The sequence below is a fragment of the Pongo pygmaeus genome, chromosome 8, assembly GCF_028885625.2.
Source record: "Pongo pygmaeus isolate AG05252 chromosome 8, NHGRI_mPonPyg2-v2.0_pri, whole genome shotgun sequence".
NCBI lineage: Eukaryota > Metazoa > Chordata > Mammalia > Primates > Hominidae > Pongo > Pongo pygmaeus.
Genome location: NC_072381.2, coordinates 56,383,021 through 56,405,088, shown reverse-complemented (window position 1 = coordinate 56,405,088; position 22,068 = coordinate 56,383,021). Strand labels below are relative to the sequence as shown.

Sequence of the window (22,068 nt, the reverse complement as noted above, 5' to 3'; positions counted from 1 at the left end):
TTAATGGCAGAGTTGGAATTCAAACCCTGACTCTGCTTCGGAAATCTTCACTTGCAACCACTGCAGTGGCTTTTTGGACCGAGGTCTCGAAGCACTGGGTGACCACATCTACACATGCTGGAGCAGTACTGCAGAGCAAAATGGACATACAATGTGTCGATCAACAGAGTAATATGGTAGGGGAAATTATTTTGACAAGTGAGACTGGGATTTTCCTTAGGAAGAGACATTTAGGGCAACAACAGATGAGTCATGTCAGTCTTCAGGGTAGCCTGGCTCCAAAGATTCAGAGGAGGGGAATGTGGCTTATATAATACAAGAGAAGCATATGGGGCTCCTGAGATCCTCTGGGAGGATGAAGATAAGCAAAAGAGATGGAGAGAGAGTTGGGAAAGAGAGTGAGAGAGCAAGATGGTGGAAGGAAGGCGAGGCACCGAGTGGTGGTTGACTGTCTCTGCACACTCCATCCAGCAAATCTTAAGGAACATCTATCAATCTTCATGACCAATTGTCATAATGACTGGTCATTGGTGTGAAGGCCGTTGTTATGGTTGGAAACAGAGGAGGACTAAGGTTCACACTGGGAAAGGTGTGGTGCAAGAGAGAGGCTGCACTGGCTGAAACCGTAGTTTAGAGAGAAAGGATGCCAGTGGTTTACAAACCCTTGGGGAGATCTGAATGAGCTTTCGACTTCCACTGGCCATGGACTTGAGGGGATTTTCAGGTGATTTTGAAGTAGGAGGTGGGGCTCAACTCTGGAGTCAGGGCTCAGACACCGGACCAAATTGAGGACTAGCTAAAACAGGGATGGGGCAGAAGCAGCTTTTAATAAGACACACCCACCGTTGTGCCATGTCAGTTTACCATTGCCATGGCAACACCCAGGAGTTACTGCCCCTTTCCATGGCAATGACCTGAAGACCCAGAAGTTACTACCCTTCCCCTAGAAATTTCTGCATAAACTGCCCCCGAATCTACAAGTAATTAAAAGTAGGTGTGAATATGACTCCTGAACTGCTCTGAGCTGCTGATCTCAGCACACTGCCTGTGGAGCACCCTACTTTGCAGGAGCAGTCACGGAGCAGCACCACCACCAGAGCTGCAACACTGCTGCTTCCATAAAGCTGTTTTCTTCTACCCTACCACCAGCTTGCCCTTGAATTCTTTCCTGGGCAAATCCAGGAACCTTCATGAGCTAAGCCTCACTTGGGGCTTGCCTGTCCTATATCAATTTCACCTAGATCTTAGTGGCCTGTGGCTGAGTTCCAGGTTAATAGTCAGCATGATCACATCAGGTAGACAATTACAAATTTCTCTCTTCATTCTCCTCCCAAAGTTTATTGCCCCCCATGAGTTGGTCTAATAAAGATTGTATATAACAGTTAACCCTAGATTCACCTTGACATCTGGATTCATCTCCCCATCCCACCAGAGGAAGAAGGGATTGTTATCTTGACAAGTGAAACTATCAAAAAAGAAATGCCAGTTGCTCATCTTGGACAATTATCCCTATAAAACTCACAACTTTTGATCACTCATGTGCAGTCTCTTTACATCTGTAAGTGCTTTGAATCCCAACGATAATGCCACAAATTTTTAAGCCCATTTCAAAAAAAAAAAAAAGACACAGAGACTCAGAGAGATCAAACGGTTAGAAAGCAGTCAAGTGGGGATACCACCTAGGTCTGCAGGGCAGCAAAAAGGCCACATGCGCTCCCCCAGCTCTCTCTAGTCAGGCAGTGGCCACACCAGAGGTTGCAGGACTTCTCCATGGCTCAGTACCATGTTCTCTGAGCATCAGAACAAATGATTGCCTTGAAACTAATTAGCTGCTCATTCTCAAAACTAATTAATCTTTGTTAAGCTCACTGAAGTCTCACCTTCAGTAACTGAAAATACCAAACTTAAGTTCATCATCAAAGACAGCTCTCCAGCAGGAAACATACTCATCTAAATGACTCAGCCTCCTGAGCTACCTGGGCCCTGGTGGGAGAAGGTAGTCTGGCAACAGGCAGAACTGTAATCCACGAGTGTGGAGCAGAGCCAACCTCTGCTTACACAGACTGGAGCTGGGCACACATTATTAAAACATAAGCTGAAAATCACTTATTCTGCTTTAGGTGATTAATAGTGTTGGCTTTTTCCTGGGACATAGAGGCAGCCCTGAGAAATGATGCAATTATTCCCAGTGAATGGGGATGTTAAGGGACTTGTTGCTAATAGGGTGGTGTGTAAAATTTCATGGTTAATTAGTACTTTTGGGGGGAGCACCGCTACATTACCCAGCCTAAACAGAGTTCCTAACCCTGCCCTCTCCTTGCCTTCAAATTGTTATGAAGTAAACATTAAGGACTGAGGAGATCAAAGAAGCTCTGGGTTAATTGGAACACAGCAATGATGTGGAGATGATTTTTGGGGTAATCTCGGAGGAGCCACCTCAGTGCCCTCCATGGTGCAGCAGAAGCACTCAGAGACGTGGTTTCTAGGGGAAAAAAATGACTTTTAATCAAGACTGGGAAATGAAATTACGTGTCTAATTAGATAGAAACAACCACAAAACCACAAACTAGGGAGCTCGCTGTAATATTGAGCTTCTGTTCTCAGAGGTTAGCAAGAACTTAGGTGTAAACTCTGCTGATGAAGGCATTTGGATTTTTGTTCTCTGGGTGACTGAAACTTCCCAAGAGGAAAATAACAATTGTTTTGTCCTCATTGGAAACACCCGATGTGGCAATGCAGTGACTGCATTCCCTTTGTCGGCTTCTGCTTTTTGCTCTCCTGGCCCTGACCTCAAGTTCACCATCCTTGCACACAATGAACATGTGTTCATTTTCCTCACTTTGGGAAGCAAATTCCAGATGCCCAGTGAAGAAGTCAAAGTATTTTGAGGTTCCAGGATCAGAGATCATCAGAAAGGGGCTCTATTTGCATTCATTTCATTTCAAGTTCATACGCATACGAAGCAGAGTACCATACTTTTTTAAATAGAGAATAGAAGACATTGACTTCTTTGACCTCTAGAGGATCACTCGAGTGACCATCTTAGGTAAAAGTAGGGCAGAGAGGCTGCCACTCCCTTGGGATTGTGAGTCTATTTACATAATTACTTCCTCTGGAGCCTTCAAAACCTTACAGAGGCCTCTAAGAGAAGAGGAACCAAAACTCCAATTCCTGCAATTTAATATTCTAAGTTACAGGCACTTGTCAGGGGATGCCAGAGTGGCTCTTCCAGGTCCAGGAGCAGAGGCATGCCAAAAGATTTGGGAATAAAACCATTTCAAGGAAATGGAGATCCAGGCTAGGGGCCTGGGCTGAAGCTCCAGCACATGAGGTTCATGGCAACACTCCCAGCTGATGCTAAAGGCCTCTCCCCTCTGGAGCCAGGGTTCTGGGTGAAGTGCTTGTGTTTGGAAATACCATGTGAAGGGGCAGAAGCTGAAAATGGTAGATCCACATGGCTTAAAGCCACATTCACTTTTTATTCGGACACATCCCACTGAAGACTCACCCTATTTATAGTGTCAACATGTAATAATAATAACATTATGGGACACTGGAGGACATGCTGGGAGGTTCGCAAGCTCAAAGGCCCTACAGACCTTGGCTGTTTGGTTCCTTCCCCTTTCTGAAGCTCAGTCCGTTCTCTACAAAATGGAAATGGTAATTCACCTGTCTCCCAGAATGAGTGCAAGAACTGAAACCAGAAAGAGCCCTTCTATGCATCAAGCCTTCTGCCAAGTTCCTACCTATGTTGTCTTGCTTTCTGTCATTCCATGAGCCTGGAGCTACCACTAGCCCTGTTTCACAGATGAGGAGAGGAGGCTCAGGGAAGTTAAGCAACTTGGTACTGAAGTCATTAGCCAGTAAACAGCAGAACTGAGAAGTGAACTCATGTATTGACAACAGGTCCAGGCCTGTCACCATCACATGATGCTGAGTGTCTGAGTAATTGACCAGGCACCCAGCAGCCTCTTAAGTGGTAGCCATAGCCTCATCCCCCTCTACTCCCACCAACATACTTTGATTAGATGAGTGGGATGGTGCAGGAGGATCTCTTACACATTGTATTGATCCATATCAAATTTTATCTTGTTAGACTTGACCCAACGTTCCAGCAGTGTAGATATTTTTGACCCATAAAATTTCCTCTTAAAGATATTATTTCCTGAATAAGAAGAACTGGCGGAGATGGGGCTACTATATGGCCCAGGAAAAGCCTGGCTTGATTGTGAGACTGGGAGACTGAACTAGAAAGCAAGTCCGGCTATGCCACACCAGGAAGAGACGTGCTTAGTCCCTGGATAAGGCAAAGGCTGCTTCTCACTGGCACTGAGAAAATCCAGTCATTACCCAGCAATGGGAACCCTGCCAGAATCAAGGTGACTCTAGATGACATTCATTTTCCAGGGCACTAGGCCTGTCGGTGGTTATGGCTGCATTCCTTGGCTTTGACTACCTCTGGGACCAGATTCATCCATGACTCTTACTTGTCCAAGCCTTTGAGAAATACATAACCTCCTCTTGGAGACAAATTTGGGCTCTGCCTGCAACTCACCTCTTCTTCTTCTTTTTGTCATCATTTAAGCGCAGCAAGCTATTGTCAGTGTTTCTTTAATAGAATGTCTATGTTGCCCCTTCCACAGCTGGTTTGCAAAGGTGAGACTCTCCTCCGTTCACAGGGACACATGTGTGTACATGTTAAACACCCACCAGAGAGCTCAATCTGATTTTCTGCTCATCCACCTTTGTCAAAATGTGTAGCAGGCAAAGGAGAAATGATGGGACCCATGCACACACACAAACCCAGGTGTGTTCCTACTAGACTCAGCCAGGCGTGATTCCACAGATGGCTCACAGGGATCACTGGAAAATCAAGTCAATACACTTAAGAGGGGTGACCAAGGAGACAGGGTGTCAATAACACTTTATAAGAAATGTCTGTGTTTCTAATATTTAGCCACTTAAGCATTTTAAAAGGAGGCACACAATTTCTTTATTGGCAAAACCTATTTGGAATTTACAATGCTCAAAATTATTTGTAAGAAGTATGTGTGTGTATATACGTAGTGTTTAGTATTAAATTAATAAATAATTTTACACATTTTAAACATTTATTTATTTAATAATGTGTGGGTAAGTTTTTAAATGTGTACCCATGGCTGAACTTGTATAAGAACTCTGAAAAACACATGAAGAAATGCTGATCCACTTCTGGTAAGCAAAAAACAGAAAATTTAACAAGAGTGCAGTACAAAATCAATATTAAAAGGTCAGTAATTCTCATAGTCAAACAATGATGAATTTGAAGATTTAGCAGAAGGGGAAAAATTTACAAACCCAGATAGCAAGATAAAATACCTAGGAATAAGCTGACCTCGACTGCATAAATCTGTATGAAGTCAGTCTCTTAAATAGCAGCAAAAAAGTGCAAAGAAAGGAATGAAAAACATGGAAAGATACACCAAGTTCTTGGGTAGAACTCAATATCATAAAGATTGGTTTTCCCTAAACTATAATAACTTGTAAATGTAAAGCAATTGCAATGGAATGTCAATAGGCTGTGTTTTGGGCACTAGATGAGCTGATTTTAAAACTCTAAAGGAAACACAATCATAAGAACCAGGAAAAAAAGTTAAAAAAAAAAAGAATAGCTGGAGGTGCATAGAGACCTAATCATACCAAGTATTAAAATATACATATTATTGGGAGGCTGAGGCCAGAGAATCACTTGAACCCAGAAGACAGAGGTTGCAGTGAGCTGAGATCACGCCATTGCACTCCAGCCTGGGCAACCAGAGTGAAACTCCGTCTCAAAAAAAAAAATGTATATATATATATATTTATATAAAAAATATAAAATAAAGCTACAATAATTAAAACAGTGTGGTACAGACATGTGAAAGACCTCAGAAAGATCAATGAAACAGAACACCATTTCTAGAAATAGACTCACATATACACGAGATTTTAGTATACTATAAAATAACAATGAAAATCAATGAAGAGGAGATAAACTTTCAATAAACGGGATTTAGATAACTATACACCAAAAAAAAAAAAAAAAAAACCTTTAACAGGCCCTCAGATTTAAACGTTTAAAATGGAACCATAAAAATACTCGTAAGAAAAATGAGGGAAATATTTTACAACTTTGTACTAGGGAATGTTTTCCTATGAACTGAAATTCAGAAGTCATAAAACAAAAAGGAACCAATGATTTTACCATATATAAATCAAAACCTGTTTCATTAGGAAAAAGGCAAAAAAAAAATCAATGAACTGGTTCAATATTTTCAACACACGCCAAAAATCAAGGTATAAAATCCCTGCTATAAAGATTTCCCAAAAATCAGTAGAAAAATAGGCAAAGTACATGAACACATGTCTCACAGAAAATGAAATACAAATAACTCCTGAGCATGTGATAAGATGCTTAATCTTGTTCAAAAGAGAAATGCAAATTAAAACTGTGCTCTCATACTATTTTTAATCCATCAGATTGGCAAAAATCCAAAAGTTTGATAACGCATTCTGTTGACAAAACTATGGAAAAACAGGCACGCTTATACATTGCTGGTGGGAATATAAATTGGCACAACCCTTCTGGAAGAGAATTTTGCAGTATCTACCAAAATTACAAATGCAAAAATCCTTTCACTCTGCAATTCCATTTTTATGTATTTATCTTTATAGATACACTTGCAAAAATGCAAACTGACCTAATTGCAAGATTATTCTATGCAGCACAATTTTTCATAGCACAAGAATGGGTGGAATCTAAATGTTATCATTAGGAAGCTGGTTAAGTAGGTTATGGCACACCTATACAATAAACTACTGTGCAGCTGAGAAAAATAGGCAAGCCTTTCTAATACAGAAATACCTCTTTTTTTTAATTTTATTATTATTACACTTTCTTAAGACGTGTTATGGAATAAAAAAATCAATGTGAAGAAAAAGTATACATAGCATGCCTGTATTTGCATACAGAAGTGAAGGAATATGCATTTATACTCTTATCTGCTTATAATTATTTTAAAAATCTAGAAAATCCTCCTCTAAAAAATTAATAATATATTTATCTGAGGGAGTGGGGAGGGGTGAAATAGAGTGAAGCTTGGGAGAATTTTTACCCAATAGCTTTTTACACTGTTAATTTTTGAACGTTTTCAAAAATTAAATAAATATGTTAAAGTTATTTCTTCAAAGACAGGTGATATCTGTGGCCCTACCACCCTGAACATGCCTTGTCCCCTCTAATCTTGGAAGCTAAGCAGAGTTAGGCCTGTTTAGTACTTGAATGAGAGACTGCCTGGGAATACCAGGTGCTTTCGGCTTTTTAAATGAATAGACAGATAGATACATATGTTTAAAAAAAATGAGATAACTATACGTTAATGGAACAGATCACAGAGAACACGAAAATAAAAGAAACTCTGGTACTACAGAGATAAAGAACAAAGATAGAGAAGAAGAATGGGAAAGGGAGTCAAACTCTGTGGAACTAAAGCAAAGTGCTAGAGGCAGATAATTGGGATTGTGAAGGAATAAGGCATGCAAATATACACCACAACATGTTTGAACTATTCATACACATTATATAAAACTAATATGTATGTGCGCATATATGCAGATTTCATACTTCAAAACATTTCAATAGGCAATGAATGCCCTTTGTCCCTAGCAATTGTAGATCTAGAAATCTTTTTAAAGAAAATCACTAAGAATGTGCTCAAAGACAGGTACAAGGCTGTACCTCACACACAAATGCTCAGAAACAGGTGATTAATTTAGTAAGTCATGGCCTCCCATACAATGGAATGCCAAGGCACCAAATTTATGCTGCAGCATATTTAATGATACCAAAAGATTTTTACCCTCCGCTGCAAAGGTATACACTAACATATTCACTGCAGTTATCCCAGGGAATGGAGTAATGGATGACTTTTATTCTTTTTGCACATTAATATTTTCTAATTTTTCTACAATTAATATATATTCCTTGTGTAATAAAAAACAATAAAAGTTATTTAAAAAGAAAAAAAGAAAAAGCTGAGCTTTGTTGATTGATCTCTGAGATAGCTACTCTCGTGGACATCTACTTGTCTCGATTCTTTGCTCCATATTTTTTTTTTTTTTTTTTTTGAGATGGAGTCTCCCTCTGTCACCCAGACTAGAGTGCAGTGGCGCAATCTTGGCTCACTGCAACCTCCGCCTCCCTGGTTCAAGCAATTCTCCTGCCTCAGCCTCCTTGAGTAGCTGGGACTATAGGCATGTGCCACCATGCCTGGCTAATTTTTTTGTATTTTTAGTAGAGATGGGGTTTCACCATGTTGGCCAGGCTGGTCTCGAATTCCTGACGTCAGGTGATCCGCCTGCCTTGGCCTCCCAAAGTGCTGGGATTACAGGCATGAGCCACCATGCCTGGCCTTTACTGCAATATTTTTAAAACTGTGCTATGGTGAAATCCAAAAGCTGTCCTCGGAGGCTTTCCTCAGGGGCTGCTGAGGGCAAGAGAGACAGGGAAAGGGGAAAGATGAAGGATTTGAGGCTGTGCTCCACATGCTGGCCCCCATCCCTACACAGACACACACACACACTTACACACGCACAGGCACAAACATGCTCATACGTGTGCACAAGCACATGCTCACACACGTGCACACATGCACACACACGTTTACACATACGCAAGCTCTCTTACACACACAGTCAGCCAGAGTAATTCCACTTTCCCATGTTTTGTAAATAGGCCTTCTGCCTAAAATGGAACCTTAATAAAGGAGTCTGTAGATGGAAAAAAAAACACAAATACTATGCCATGAAGTTCTGTCCTTATGCCTAGTCCAGGCTCCAAAAAGCCACTTAACTCTCATGACCCCCTTAAAATGCCTTCTCAGAACTCAGATAGTAAGCCAGAAGTGTTATCATCCCAGGCAGGCAAAAGAGCAACTCTGAAGGCCCAGAGTGCGAGACCACAGGACTCACAGGGAGGCAGAGAGCAGGCTTTTCTGTCTACTCGAGTCGGGGCTGGGGGTTGGGGTAGGTAGCACCCAGCAGGCAAGGTGAAACCAGAGTGGGCATCAGAGACAAGGGAAATACCTGAAAGGGAGTCAAGACCCCTCCAGCTGATGCGGTTGGTCTTTGAGAATATGCTGACCCTCTTCTCTCATCGAAGATGACTTGTTGCTGGATTTAGGCAACAAATTTAGGCTGATCTTCCCCTAACTCTAAAAGAAGATCAAAAGCAGTGTCCTGCCAACCCCCTTCTGGGTGAGGGCCCCTCACTTATCCACAGCTTTCCTCCCTGTGAGTGTAAGGGAGAGAGCAGTGTGCCCTGCAAAGGCTCAGGCCAGAGGGACTTCTCATTTTGGCCCCTGGCTGCATAAAGTGGCTGACCCTGTGTCTAGCTCTGCAAACTCTTAAGTGTAATAATAACATAATAGCAGCTATCTCTTAATGTGTTTTCACTATCAAGCACTATAAGAACACAATCGTATTTAAGCCTCACAGCAAGGATATGAGGTGGTGTAGAAGACTCACTGTAAAAATGGTCCCACTTCCCAGTCCTCTCTGTATCCCTGCTCTTGGCCATGTGACTTTGCAGCTTCTCCCATTAGGGGGTGGGGTCTACATTTCATCCCTTGACTTTGGGCAGATATTGTGACTTTCTCTGGCCAATAGAATGAGGCAGAAGTGATGTGCCACTTCTGAGCCTAGATCTCAAGAGCTCTTGCCCATTTCCACTCACTCTCTGGGAATCTTGCCCTTTCCATGAGAATGAGCCTGGACTAGCCTGCTGGGAATGGAAGATCATGTGGAGAAAAGTCACATGAGCCAAGGCCACCCTCAACCAGCCAAAACTTGAGCTGACCACAGACATCAGTGACCTCACCCAAGATCAGCCAAGCCTGACCCAGGAAAGCAAACCTACCCAGCTGACCTGTAGTATTACGAGAAATAAAACTTGGTTGTTGCCTTAAATTGCAAGTTTTCGGAGAGTTACACTGCATTATTATGGCAATAAATAACTGGATACAGGTGAGTACCATTATTGCTGCTAAACTCAAGTTGAGAAAGAAACTTTTCTGTTATGGATTGAATGTTTGTGTCCCGACACCCAGAATTCATATGTTGAATCCTTAACCACCCAGTGTGATGGTATTTGGAGATGTAGCCTGTGAGAGATAATTAGCATTAGATGAGGTCATGAGGGTGGGGCCTTCATGATGGGATTAGTGCTCTTTTAAGAAGAGACCCCTGTAATCCTAGCACTTTGGGAGGCTGAAGCAGGTGGACCACTTGACATCAGGAGTTTGAGACCAGCCTGGCCAACATGGTGAAACCCTGTCTCTACTAAAAATACAAAAATTAGCCAGACATGATGGTGCACGCCTGTAATCCCAGCTACTCAGGAGGCTGAGACAGGAGAATTGCTTGAACCCAGGAGGCGGAGGTTGCAGTGAGCCGAGATTGCACCACTGCACTCCAGCCTGGGCAACAAAGTGAGACTCCATCTCAACTACAAGAAGAAGGAGAAGGAGAAGGAGAAGAAACGCCAGAACCAGAAAGCTTGTGCTCTCATTCTCTCTCTCTCTCTCTCTCTCTCTCTCTCTCATGTGAGGACACAGAAAAGAGGCAGCTGTCTGCAAGCCAGAAAAAGAGCCCTTGCCAGAAACCAACAGTGCTAGTACCCTGATATCGAACTTCCCAGCCTCCAGAAATGTAAGAAAAACAAATTTCTGTTGTTTAAGCCACCCAGGCTATGGTATTCTGTTATGGCAGACTAAGCAGACACGGTCTCACAGCTGTTAGGTGACAAAGTTAGATTCCAAAGCTTAATAAGGAGTTCACAGCTTCCTGCCCAGCCTCAAGACTGTGACCAGAGCAGGTGGACTCCACTTCACTTCAAATTTCTCAGCCACACCCTTGGGGCTGCCTCCTGCCTTGAGGTGTCCTGGAATCCTAAATGTTCTAGGCACATGGAATTCCAAGGCTGGAAACAGACTTGGAGGGCATTAACTCCAACTTCCTGGTTCTATAGATGATGATGCTGAAGACCAGATGATTCAAATGAATTGGCCAAGGTCAGACTGTATAGAAAGGCAAAGGAAATGCTGCAACAAAGATCTCCCAAGGAAGTGCTCATTTGTCCAAACCAGGCTGATCTGCTTTTCCAGGTGTAATAAGAACAAGGAAGAATTGTCCTTCAAGAATTCTCATCTCATTTCCAACCCATGTCCCAAGGGTGCCAATCTTGAGTTCCAGAAGCCAGAACTCAGGATCTGCTTATGAATTCCTACTCCCACCTGTCCCCATTCCCAAACCCTTCCCCACAAATCAGACTGCCAAGCCACACAGTTAACATAGCACGGACAGATGGTAGGACCTGGGTGTCTCCTTTACAGCCAGGGAAATGAAGTTGCTTCCACCCACCAGCATCATTGAGGCAGCAGCTCCCTGCATGCAGCAGACAGAGCCCCCAGGTCACACGCACAGCCTCTGCAAAGCCACGTGGTTGATCTTGTAGCAGAGACTGTAGCTTAAGGAGGCTATTTGGCTGTTGCCCATACATATGGCAGCCTGGCAGGCCCTTCCAAGGGCTTGCAAACCACATAGCAACCAGGAGCCCCTAGGGCCTCAGGCCCATCTGTGGTGCAAAGACAGAGCCTCATTTGAGATGCCACGAAGCATCAGAAGATGGCTTGTGCTTCCCGCAGAGCTGGAGCACTGCCCCTCACCTGGCTTTAGGCTGTGGTAGAACTCTTAGAGAAGATGAAATTCCTTCAGCACATCCATAAAGGGCTGCTGTCCCTGGGGCTCAGGCTGCACTCCAACTAACAAGACATGGTCCTGGCCCTCGAGGACCCTCCAGTGAGTGGAGACGACTCTACAGAGGTTTCTACAGGGTTGTGAGCCCACAGAGAGGGCAACTAATCCTGGCTTGGAGAGAGACACAGAGTAGAAGGAGCATTAAAGAAACCTTTTCAGAGAACAGGACATTTGGGCCTTCAAGGAGATCCCTCCTGCAGTCACTTCTCTGGAGATTTCACAGGAGTCACCTAGGATTCAGGTCAGGAATGAGGTGGATGAGAACTCTGCCTTCTGTGGTACCACATAGCAACCTCCCAGATGTGCCAGGTTCCCCAGCGTCTGGGATGATCTTCTTCTGCAATGGCCTGTATCCCCATCCTGCTTAGTGCAGCTACACTGCATCAACCAAGCCATGGCTCTTCTCTGTTCTTAAATAAGGATGATAACCTTTGACGACACCCTGCAGTCTCAACCTTTGCCTACTCCATTGGCCCTCGGGTGTTCACTGTAGTCCTCCCTTGCTGGGTTCCCAACATCCCAATTTCCTTCAGTTCCTCAACTAACATCCCTCAGCACAGAGCCTTCAGTTTTCCCACTCTCAGGTCTCACCTCAAGGACCACTGCCTCAGTGAAGTCTCCCCTGACCCTCCAGTTTGGGGCAACTTCCTCAGAGTTACTCCCTCTCAGAACCACATCTCTTTCTTTCTCCACACTCTAATGCATCTTGACTTTATTCTCTTGGCCATGGAACTGTTTAGTTAATGTCTGTCTTTCCCACAAGTCAGTAAACCCCAGGAGAGTAGGAGCCATGCCTGCTTTGGCTTATGCGTGCGTGTTGATTATCTAACACTATGCCAGGCATGCAGTATGCACTCCAGAAATGTTCGTGAAATTCTAACTAGGAGTTTTGCCTTGGGAAATGGAGGATCCATTGTGTCATAGGTTGAGTGTCCCCAGAAGCAGATCTTGGGATCAAAATTTGAGTAGAAATCAGCTTTGGGGAAGTAAAACCAGGAAAATCTGATAGGGAAGTGGGGAAGAAAGGGAGGAAGGAAGGGAGAGAGGAAGGGAGGAAGCTGGAGTGCATAAATGAGACCCCTGGGCCCCTCTTCCTCCCCCAGCCCTCCTAGGGAAAGGAAGAGAGAAAGCAAGAGGCTGGATGGAACACCTGTGTGCACAATAGGTGAGGTAGAAGCAAGGTAGAACTCAGCCCATTTCTGTGTGACCTTCTAGTTGTTTTGGATGGTTCCAGCCCCAGGTTCAAGGCATGCTGACATGAGAGCTATCAAGTCCAACCTCTCCATGTTCATTACAACTGGTTCCCCATTAGCCCACAACTTCAGCTTCTCCAGTACAGTGATCTTTTAAGATAACTTTCAGCCCACACTCCTGAGTCCCAGAAATACCAAAACCGGTTGATTGAACTAAAAGGTCCAACTCATTCTCTCCAGAGAAAGAAGTGGCACGTTGTATAGAGACAATGACTACAGCTCGAAGTTCTAGGCATCCATGTACCTTCATTTCCTGAGCCCATCAGATCTGTGCAAAGTGACCGAAACTGACATCTGCCAGAGACCTGTGGGAGGGGATTCAAGACCCAAGAAGCAGGTCAGGATGTTAAGATGCCACCCTTCATCTTCCATTAAACTTCTTAATCTGCAGGCTCCATGAACTCAGCCAGACACGCAGCAAATATTTTTTTGAGCACCTGCTGTGTGTCTGGCACCGTGCTCAGCATGGGGATCACAGCTGTGAAGGGACACCAGGTCCTGGCCCTTGAGGGGCTTATAATTTAGGGGAGGACACATGCATCAATCAAATAATCACCCAAATGCCTGCTAAACTGCAGCTGGATAAACGCTAGGAAGAACAGGTACCTGGCCCTTTGAGGACATAACACTGGGCAGCAGATGGAGTTTGAGCAGGGATGACTGATCTCATCTAGGGACCAGAGGAAGTCACCAGAGATGGATATGAGCTCGTGAGGAGGAGGAGGCAGGGGAAAAGCATTCCAGCAGAGGAAGCAGCATGTGCAAAGCCCTTGAATAGGTCATGACAAAGTGGACCCATGGAGGATGAGGACCCATGTGGTCTCAACAAGGCAGGCAAAGGGAGCAGGTGCGGCTGGTCCACAAGCGTCCTGAGTCTCACTGTGTGAGTGGATATCAAGGGGTCTTGCTTGTCAGGGGCCTGATAACATCATGAGTGAGAGAGGGTAGGCAAAAGTAACCTGCAGGTCACTCCTTAAATGCAAAGATGGTAAGGATACACTGGGGCTCAGGAAGAGAAAAGAACTGTCTTCAGTTCACACCTACTATGTGCCAGGCATTCTGCCATACACAGGCATTTATGAAATCCTTAGATTTGTGCATTCATTCAATGTAACAACAATTACCTGTGGAGCCACTGCTACTCTCTGTGACCAAGCAAAAAGCAAAGGTAATTTTTTCCAAAATCATCCTTCAATAAGAAGAGTGAGTGAACTTATATTCAAATTCCTGACAAACTCTCCTGTTAAAAGGCAGTTCTTTCATTTACTTTATTTTAACCAACAAAGTACCATTTGGGGAAAAGACATTAGCCTGAAATGACCTCAATCAATGCTAGTTTTGGATGCTCATAAGAGTTTGCTTGATGGAATCGTTAAAAGAGAAGGCAAAGATATTTAACCCCTATTTAATAATTATTCCTGGGTCTGACCTTAGAATTACAAGCTGGGGATGTTGTTCTAAACAAGTCTTTTACAAATCACTTTAAAAAGCAATATCAGAAGTAGTTACACTATGAAGATCATAGATATATACCTAAAGAAAAAAATGAAAAAAAAAAAAAACACTCTCCTAATATTATGCAAATGAGTATAGGTAGCTTGTGATAAATTCTCCAGTGACAGCATTTTACACAAAGCCACAAAGTGTTGGGTCTCAAACTACTATGATGGAAGTGGAGATTCTGTGCCCGGGAAAATTGTGTTCAATGCTACGCACAGTGGCTCTGGCAATGATGGGGCCTGGGAAGGCTTTGAATAAAATTGCTCCATAACCGCCAGAAGGGGAAAAAAGGCAGATTTCTAAATTAAATACTATTTTACATGGCATGGGAATTTAAATATGTATGTGTAACTAAATTAATAAATCAAATGCTACAAATAGACATAAACTCTTTCATCTGCTTCCCTAAGAGTTTTTATGTTCAACTACAAGTTGACTCCCTCCCCTAAATATAGGATTTCCCCACTGGGAAAATGCATAAAGCACTTTCTATTAGGAGATGTTCTGTATTCCAGCATTTATGGGAACTAGCTACAGGGGTGAAGTGGGAAGCTTGCCCAATTCTACCCACAAGATAGATCTGAACCCACCAGCCAGAGCACCCAATGTGGGCACCCAGACTTTGGAGGGAGCATATCCCCAGTATATTGGTGAGGGATCACATCCAGGGAGGCCTTGGAGGCTGAGCAGCTCAGGGGCACAGGCACAAAAGTCACAGCCAGGATTATAGCCCCATCTGCCCTGCTCTAAAGCCCGGATCACTTAACCATGTCAGGTGGCCCCGGATGCCCCACCACAGCAGTGCGCTGGCCTGGACTGGTTTCAGCACATGAACAGTGCTCCTGAGTTTGTGGGGAACAGAACCTCAGGCTGTCTCACTCAGTCCCTCCAGAGGACACAGCACCTAGTCCAGGCTCAAGACTCCAGCCTCCAGGCCACAGCTACCGCACCATGGGCAGCAAGCTCCTTGGATGCCTTGTACTCTCCATAGACTGGTCCCCTGTCCACAGGCAGATCCCTCCTTAACAGATGTCAAGGCCTCTGGGTATCCACCTCCCAACAGAGCTGGCAGGCACTAGCAGATCAGTTGACTCTACAATGCATCCCTTTCCAAAGAGAAGGCAGAGCAGTCTCCACCCCGTAGGACTCCCCATGCCTCCCCAGTTGCCTGCGCCATCCTTCTGGTGGCCTCTCTCACCTTGGCCCCCATGGCACTGGCCCTTCCTGGTGCCTCCACTATCCTTCTCCCACCCCCACCTCCTGGGGGTACTCTACAGGCTTCACTTTCAACTCACATCTGCAGCATTGGCCTCTTTCTCTGCAGAGCTCAGGACCCTCCAATCCAATTATCTTCCAGCAGCTCCGAGCAGCTCCACCACTTGAATTGCCAAAGGCAGCTCAAGAGAACCAAATAACAACTCCCAGCTCCCACTATAGTTCCACCTCTGCAGGGCACTGCAAAGAATCCCTCAAGCCTCGGCCTGGCCTCTGACTCTTCCCTCTTCCCTGGCCCCTTCCCAGGAAGGGATCCAGACAGGATCCTGTCTGTCCAGGACTCCCTTTCCATTGTGAAAGCAGCCACCTCCCAGTAGACATCAGCTTCAAAATGGCAGCCCTGCCATCTGGCTCGCCCTCTCCAATCTGTCCTGCTCACCACTGCCAGGTTCATATTCCTCAAAGAAGAGCCAGTGAGATGCAGTCAAGACCCCTCTCCACTCAGCAAGGTGAAGCAAAGCCTGGCACTGTGATTCCAGATGGCTGCTGCTCCCCCAGACCCCTCTGGAGGTCCCCATCATGCAGGACTCACCTGCCTCCCTCATACCCAGCCCACTTCTGTCCCTCCTGCCAGTGCTCCAAGGGCCATCCCTGCATACTCAGGCTTCACCAAGACTCCTCCTGCAGGAATCCACCTGGAGTGCTCCCATTCCCCAAAGGCCAGATGCTCACCTCTCTATGTCACGAACCTGTTCAACCTGCCTTATTTTGTTGTTGTTCTGTTTGGTTTTGTTTTGGGCTTTTAGCAGCCTGAAGCAGGGGTTTTTAATTTCTTTCTCTAGTGATAAGCAGAAAAGAGATGAGGAAGAAGCTTTACTGGCCCAACCAGAAATAGAAACTAAGAGCCCACGACTGTATTCTCTCCCTTGGACACCCCTATGGACATCAGAGAAAGCACCCAACAGGCTGAGCGACAATCCTGGCTTTCCCACAGTCTGCAGATGAGCCCACCATCTGTTCTGTGCCTTCGCTTCTCCATCTGTGCAATGGGAATAGCAACATTCTAGTTAAATAAGGGTGAAACTTTGTTGTGCTTTGCATCTTACCCCTGGCACCTACCTGGGGCTCTTATTCAGAGAATGGCCTTCTGGCTCCTGGAGCCATGTTGCCGGCAGGCAGAAAGGCCTGGAAGGGCCTGAGCATCTCATACACACACACACACACACACACACACACACACTTAAGATGAGGGTGAGGGTATGACAGCCCAGCTCCCTTTGCCTCGGGGACATTCCAGGGTGTGACTCACCCCCCAGAGCACCTGGAGCTCAGTCTGACACCTAGGGGTCTTCTCCGGAGGTCCCACTCAGCTTCGCTTCCACCTCTGCTTCTGGCCCTTCCCTGTCCTGCTTTCCCCACCCTTCCCAGGCTCCTCTGCGAGCACCTTCTTAGGAAAGACTTGTACCAGAACCCTCATTTCAAGGTCTGCTTGGAAGAAGCCTGCCCTAGACAAATGCCTGCCTTGTTGCACTGTCATGGGGAGTCTGTGTATGAATACAAAGTACCTGGTGGAGTCCCCACTATGATTATGAGCTCCCAGAGCCATCGCCGCTATGCCAGTCACCAGCTTCACTCATATCCCACCAGTCATGTGCTCTCACCTCCCCTTCCAGACTGTAAGCTCCTTGAAAGGGGAGACCGTGGCTTTCACATCTGTGTGAACCCCATGCCCAGCACCCGTCTGGCACAGGCAGGTCTGTTGTGGGTCCTGTGGCCATGGCTGACCACATGCCCAGGGCTAACAGCAGCCTCTCATTGGGCCCCAAAGCTTTCCCTCACTGTCACTCACTGGGGACAGATCAACAGGACCCCTCTCCCCTTGCCTGAGCATCTCCAAGGTCTTCAGGGTGGTGGGTCCTACCCAGAACGTGGGAGGGACCCACCCTGGGATGAGTACAGGAGTCTGTTCAGGAATCTGTCACAAGCCCCAGCCCAGGAAGAGAGACAGGATGGAGCCTCCACCTCCACCCGCCTGGCACCCATGTGTCTTCACTATTGAGGGCAACAATGCCACTCCCTCTTGTCAGAGGCAGGAAAACTGAGGCAACTGCCCTGGAACACACTTGTCAAAAGCACGGAGGAAATAAAGCCTGAAGTCCAAATGCTCGTGCTCAGGTGGAAATGGTGAGTACACACAATGTACATAAAATTGACAAAGTAATAGTGGAAAACCCACAGATGCTAGAGAAACATACGCCAGCCACTGGGAAGCATAAAGGAGCTCATGGTGAACTGGACAATGGAGAACATGGACTGATGGGAAATGCCAGGATGGGAACCTGAGAGGGCCCAGAGAGAGCAGCCTGCACTTCTCCAATAACGACAGTGCCCAGACTCCAAAAAGATTATTTCAAAACTGGGCAAGTGTGCAACAGTGTAAGATACATCTTATCCTCGGCATCATGTTTCAGTAAAAATGAATTGGAAAAGCATCCAACAGTACCAGATGCTTAAATAAATTATGAATAGAACCATAATGTGCTTAACCAATCTGCTATTGTAAGATATACTTTGCAGCTTTTAGAAATAAAAATGTAAGTGAATATGTATTGATATGGAAGACTTCCATGATATACTGTGATGTGAAAAGTCAGACCAAAGAAGAAAAAGTAAGAATACTTCCGTATTTATAAAATAAAGGATACATGGAACTTTGTAGAAAGTCTAGAAAGAGGGTCAACAAACTCAACTCAGGGGCCTGTTTTTATAAATAAAATTTTATTAAAGCACATCCACATGCATTTGTTCATGAACTGTCTGTAGCTACTGTCAGGCCTAAGGATAGAGATGAAGAGTTGCAGCAGAGACTATATATGCTACAAACCAACACTATTTATTACCTGGCCCTTTAAAAAAGAGTGTGTCAACCCCTGATCTAGAAGAAGAGATACAAAGATATTAATGATGTTTATTTCAAGGTCCTGGGAACTTGCGTAATTTTAAATTGTTCGGTTTTTTCCTTTATGGCTGTTTATATATTTATGTTTTCTCTGCCATGATAATGTATAATCTCCTAAAAAGCACATAGCTTAGAAAAACAATCTGTTGGCCTACTTACATTAAATATAATTTTATCAATGTTCACAAACATTTTTCCCATTTTATAGCTGAGGAACAGAGTTTGAGAAAGTTCTAGCAACTTGCCCAAAGTGCGTGGGAGACCCAGCCTGAGTCTGTCTGATCCAAAGACCCTCTCAGGACAAGATACTGAGCACAACGTCTGTGATGAAAAAAGGCTTCCTGGTTCCTCTTCTGGGGAGACAGGGACAAGCGGTCCCTCCCCTAACGGAGGCACCACTGCCTCACAGAAGCTGGCCTGGAAGGGATGCAAGTTACCAGAGGCGCTAGACACCAGAACTCCGCATGGCTCCCTGAGGGCACAATGCCTGCCTCAGTGTGCTGGGCCAGCTGCAATGGTTATCAAATGTTTCCTCCATCCCAGGACACAGAGGAACCAAGGTTGGTACACAAAGCTGGCCATGCTGGAGTCAGAAATCAAATCTAAACCTTCTCCAAGCTCCATGGGCCCTTCCCTGCTACCTCTCACCTCTCCAACAACTCCTCCTTTCCCCTCCCCAGCAACTGTGATGCTCCAGCCAATCAGAAAGCCTCACACTTCCCCACTCAGAGCATCTTATTCCGGGCATTTGCACCTGTGGATTCCTTTGCATAAAAGTCCTTTCCCTCCCCAGCTGCCTGGAAAATTCCTATTCATTCTTTAAAAGAAAGAAGACAAACTGAAAACTCGCTGGCCACATGAAGCCTGCAAATGCATTTCCTCAGACCCATGTGGCATCATAAAAATAACATTTTATATTAAAAATTGAGATTCCCATTCTTTCCAGACTGAGCAGAAAATCTAGTAACGCTCATCCCACATTACCATGTAGCAGCCACAGGCTGTGGCTCAGGAGCAGCTGTTCTCTTTGCACGGGGTACATGCTTCCCAGTTGGCTGAGCACCCCATTAGGGCTACCACCCAGCCTCCCTCACTGGCCTCCATAGACATCTATCTGAGATGGCAACCCTCTGGCAATCCTCTGGCACAGTGGTTCTCCAAGTGTGCTCCTGGACCAGCAACGTCAGCATCGCCTGGAAATGTGCTAGAAATGCAAATTCCCAGGTCTGTCCTAGATCTACTGAGTGAGAAACTCCAGGGCTAGAGCCCAGCAGTCTGTGCTGTAGCAAGCCCTCCAGGGGATTACCATACCTGCCCCTCTGAGAACTTCTGCTGTAGCCCTGTGGACTCTGGTCCAAGCAGCAAGGCCAATCTGTGCCCTCTGCCAGCCTTCTCTACCTCGTGCCCCCATCCTTCTGGCCTTGGCTCCAGCACAGCTGAGTCCTGGGCCAGCTCCCAGCCACATGCATTCAACTTCTGTTGCATGCACTCCCCTGCCCTGTGGCCAGGTGCTCTTTACCTGTCTATTTCCTAGCCAGTGGGATCTTTTCGGGCAGGAGCTATTTCTGATTCCTGCCTCCCTAGCACCTAGCACAAAGCCAGGCCCTTAGTCAGGGCTCAGGAACTTCTGCAGAATTAAACTAATTCACTTGGTGATTATTTATACCCCCCTAATTTGGAGCAGCAAGAGTGACCACGAGGCAGCTTCAGCCCTCCTATGTCTGGCATGACAAGGATGGTGAGAATCAAATGCTTGCAGCTCCAAGGAGAAGCGATATTTCAGCAGAAGATGAAGTAATTCCTATTCAAAGCATCTGTTAATCACTCAAGATCCTTCTAGATGTGAGGGGCTACAGAATGAAAGGTGTTATTAATGAAACTGTACAGACTGGGAGGCAGTTCTGAATAGCAGCCCTCCTTCCTAACAATGCCTTTCCTTGCAAGTTAATCCCCTGACATTATTTTAAATTCTTCAAGTGCTGGAGAAGTCATGTAAGTTGTTTTCCCGAGTAGTCACTTAGCTGACAAGCATTTTCTAATTGACAGAACATTCTGAAAAGACAGATTAAAGAGGGGGAAGAGCGGTATTAAGATGGTGCAATTGCCCACACATAGCAGGAGGCTGAGTTGACTGAAATGTAAGACTCAATTCAGAAGAAAAGTTATTTATCACATCCCCCAGCCCGGCAGCCCCTTCCCAGAGAGAGGAATTCAGGGATGTTTCTCCACGGTGGCTCCGACTCAAACACCTGCCAAGAGGGACTGCACACATCCCACAAGCTCAAACCCAAGCTGGGAGTTGAAATCCAGGAGTGATAATAAAAACTGTTACTGATAGTTGAGCAGCTAATATGTGTCTAGAACTTTCCAATGGGCTGTGTGCCAGGGGTATCACAATTTTTAGCCCTAAGAGAGGACACTCATCCCCATTTTCCAGATGAGGAGACTGAAGAATGCACCCAAGTACCCAAGTTCACACAGCTTATAAGTGGCAGAACTGAGGGAGGTCAAACCCAAGTTTGTATCCTGGCTCTGCCCACCATGCTATGGAAGCTCAGCAAGTTCCTTAACCTCTGAGTCTCTGGTCCATCATCTGGAAAACTGGGTCCACAATACTCTTGCAGGTGTGATGTGATATAGTGTGATATGCTCAGCAAATGATAACTCAGGTAACAGCCTCTGAAAGCAACACTCTTCTGCAAATTCAAGCCATTGCCTAAGTTGGGAGGCTCTGTGTGCTCTTTCCTGTCATCAGGCCACCTCCTCCCCTTTAAGGAAATGTGCCTAGATGTCACTGCAGAGTGGCAATGGGCTTAGATGGCAAACACCAAGAGCCACATCCCAGAACGCTTGGTAGGGGCCGCTCTGGCACAAGCATCCCATAGGTGCTGGTAGGGACTGGGGCTTTCCGTGGGCCACTGTCACACCTGTCATGAAGCCCTCGGAACTACAAAGCCTCCAGATAGGACTCACCTATCAATCACCCCTTCCTTAATAGGACATAGAGCTGATGGAATCCCCCCCAATGGTCCTCAAACCATGCATACTTTGAACAACTAATGAGGCATGCAGGATGGCTTCACCATCTAATGTTTTCACATTTCCTAGAGTGAGATAATGCCACTGACAAGGGAGTATACACTGAGCGGTCCCAAGTACTGATAAGGTGTTAATAAACCTTAGCAAATGCTGATTAGAGGTGGCTCCAGCAGTACAGAGCCTCTGCGCTCTGCATGCACACTGGAGGGTTGGCCAATTAAACCTGGGGAGCTTCTCAATTTGGAACTGATCCTGAGACAGCAGCAGCCT

General features: G+C 45.4%; 1 protein-coding gene across 5 annotated transcripts in view; it reads right to left on the bottom strand.

Moving 5' to 3' along the window:
• The window catches only part of GRID1 (glutamate ionotropic receptor delta type subunit 1), a 791,530-nt gene that overhangs the window by 471,953 nt on the left and 297,509 nt on the right, over window positions 1-22,068 (bottom strand). The window lies entirely within an intron of this gene.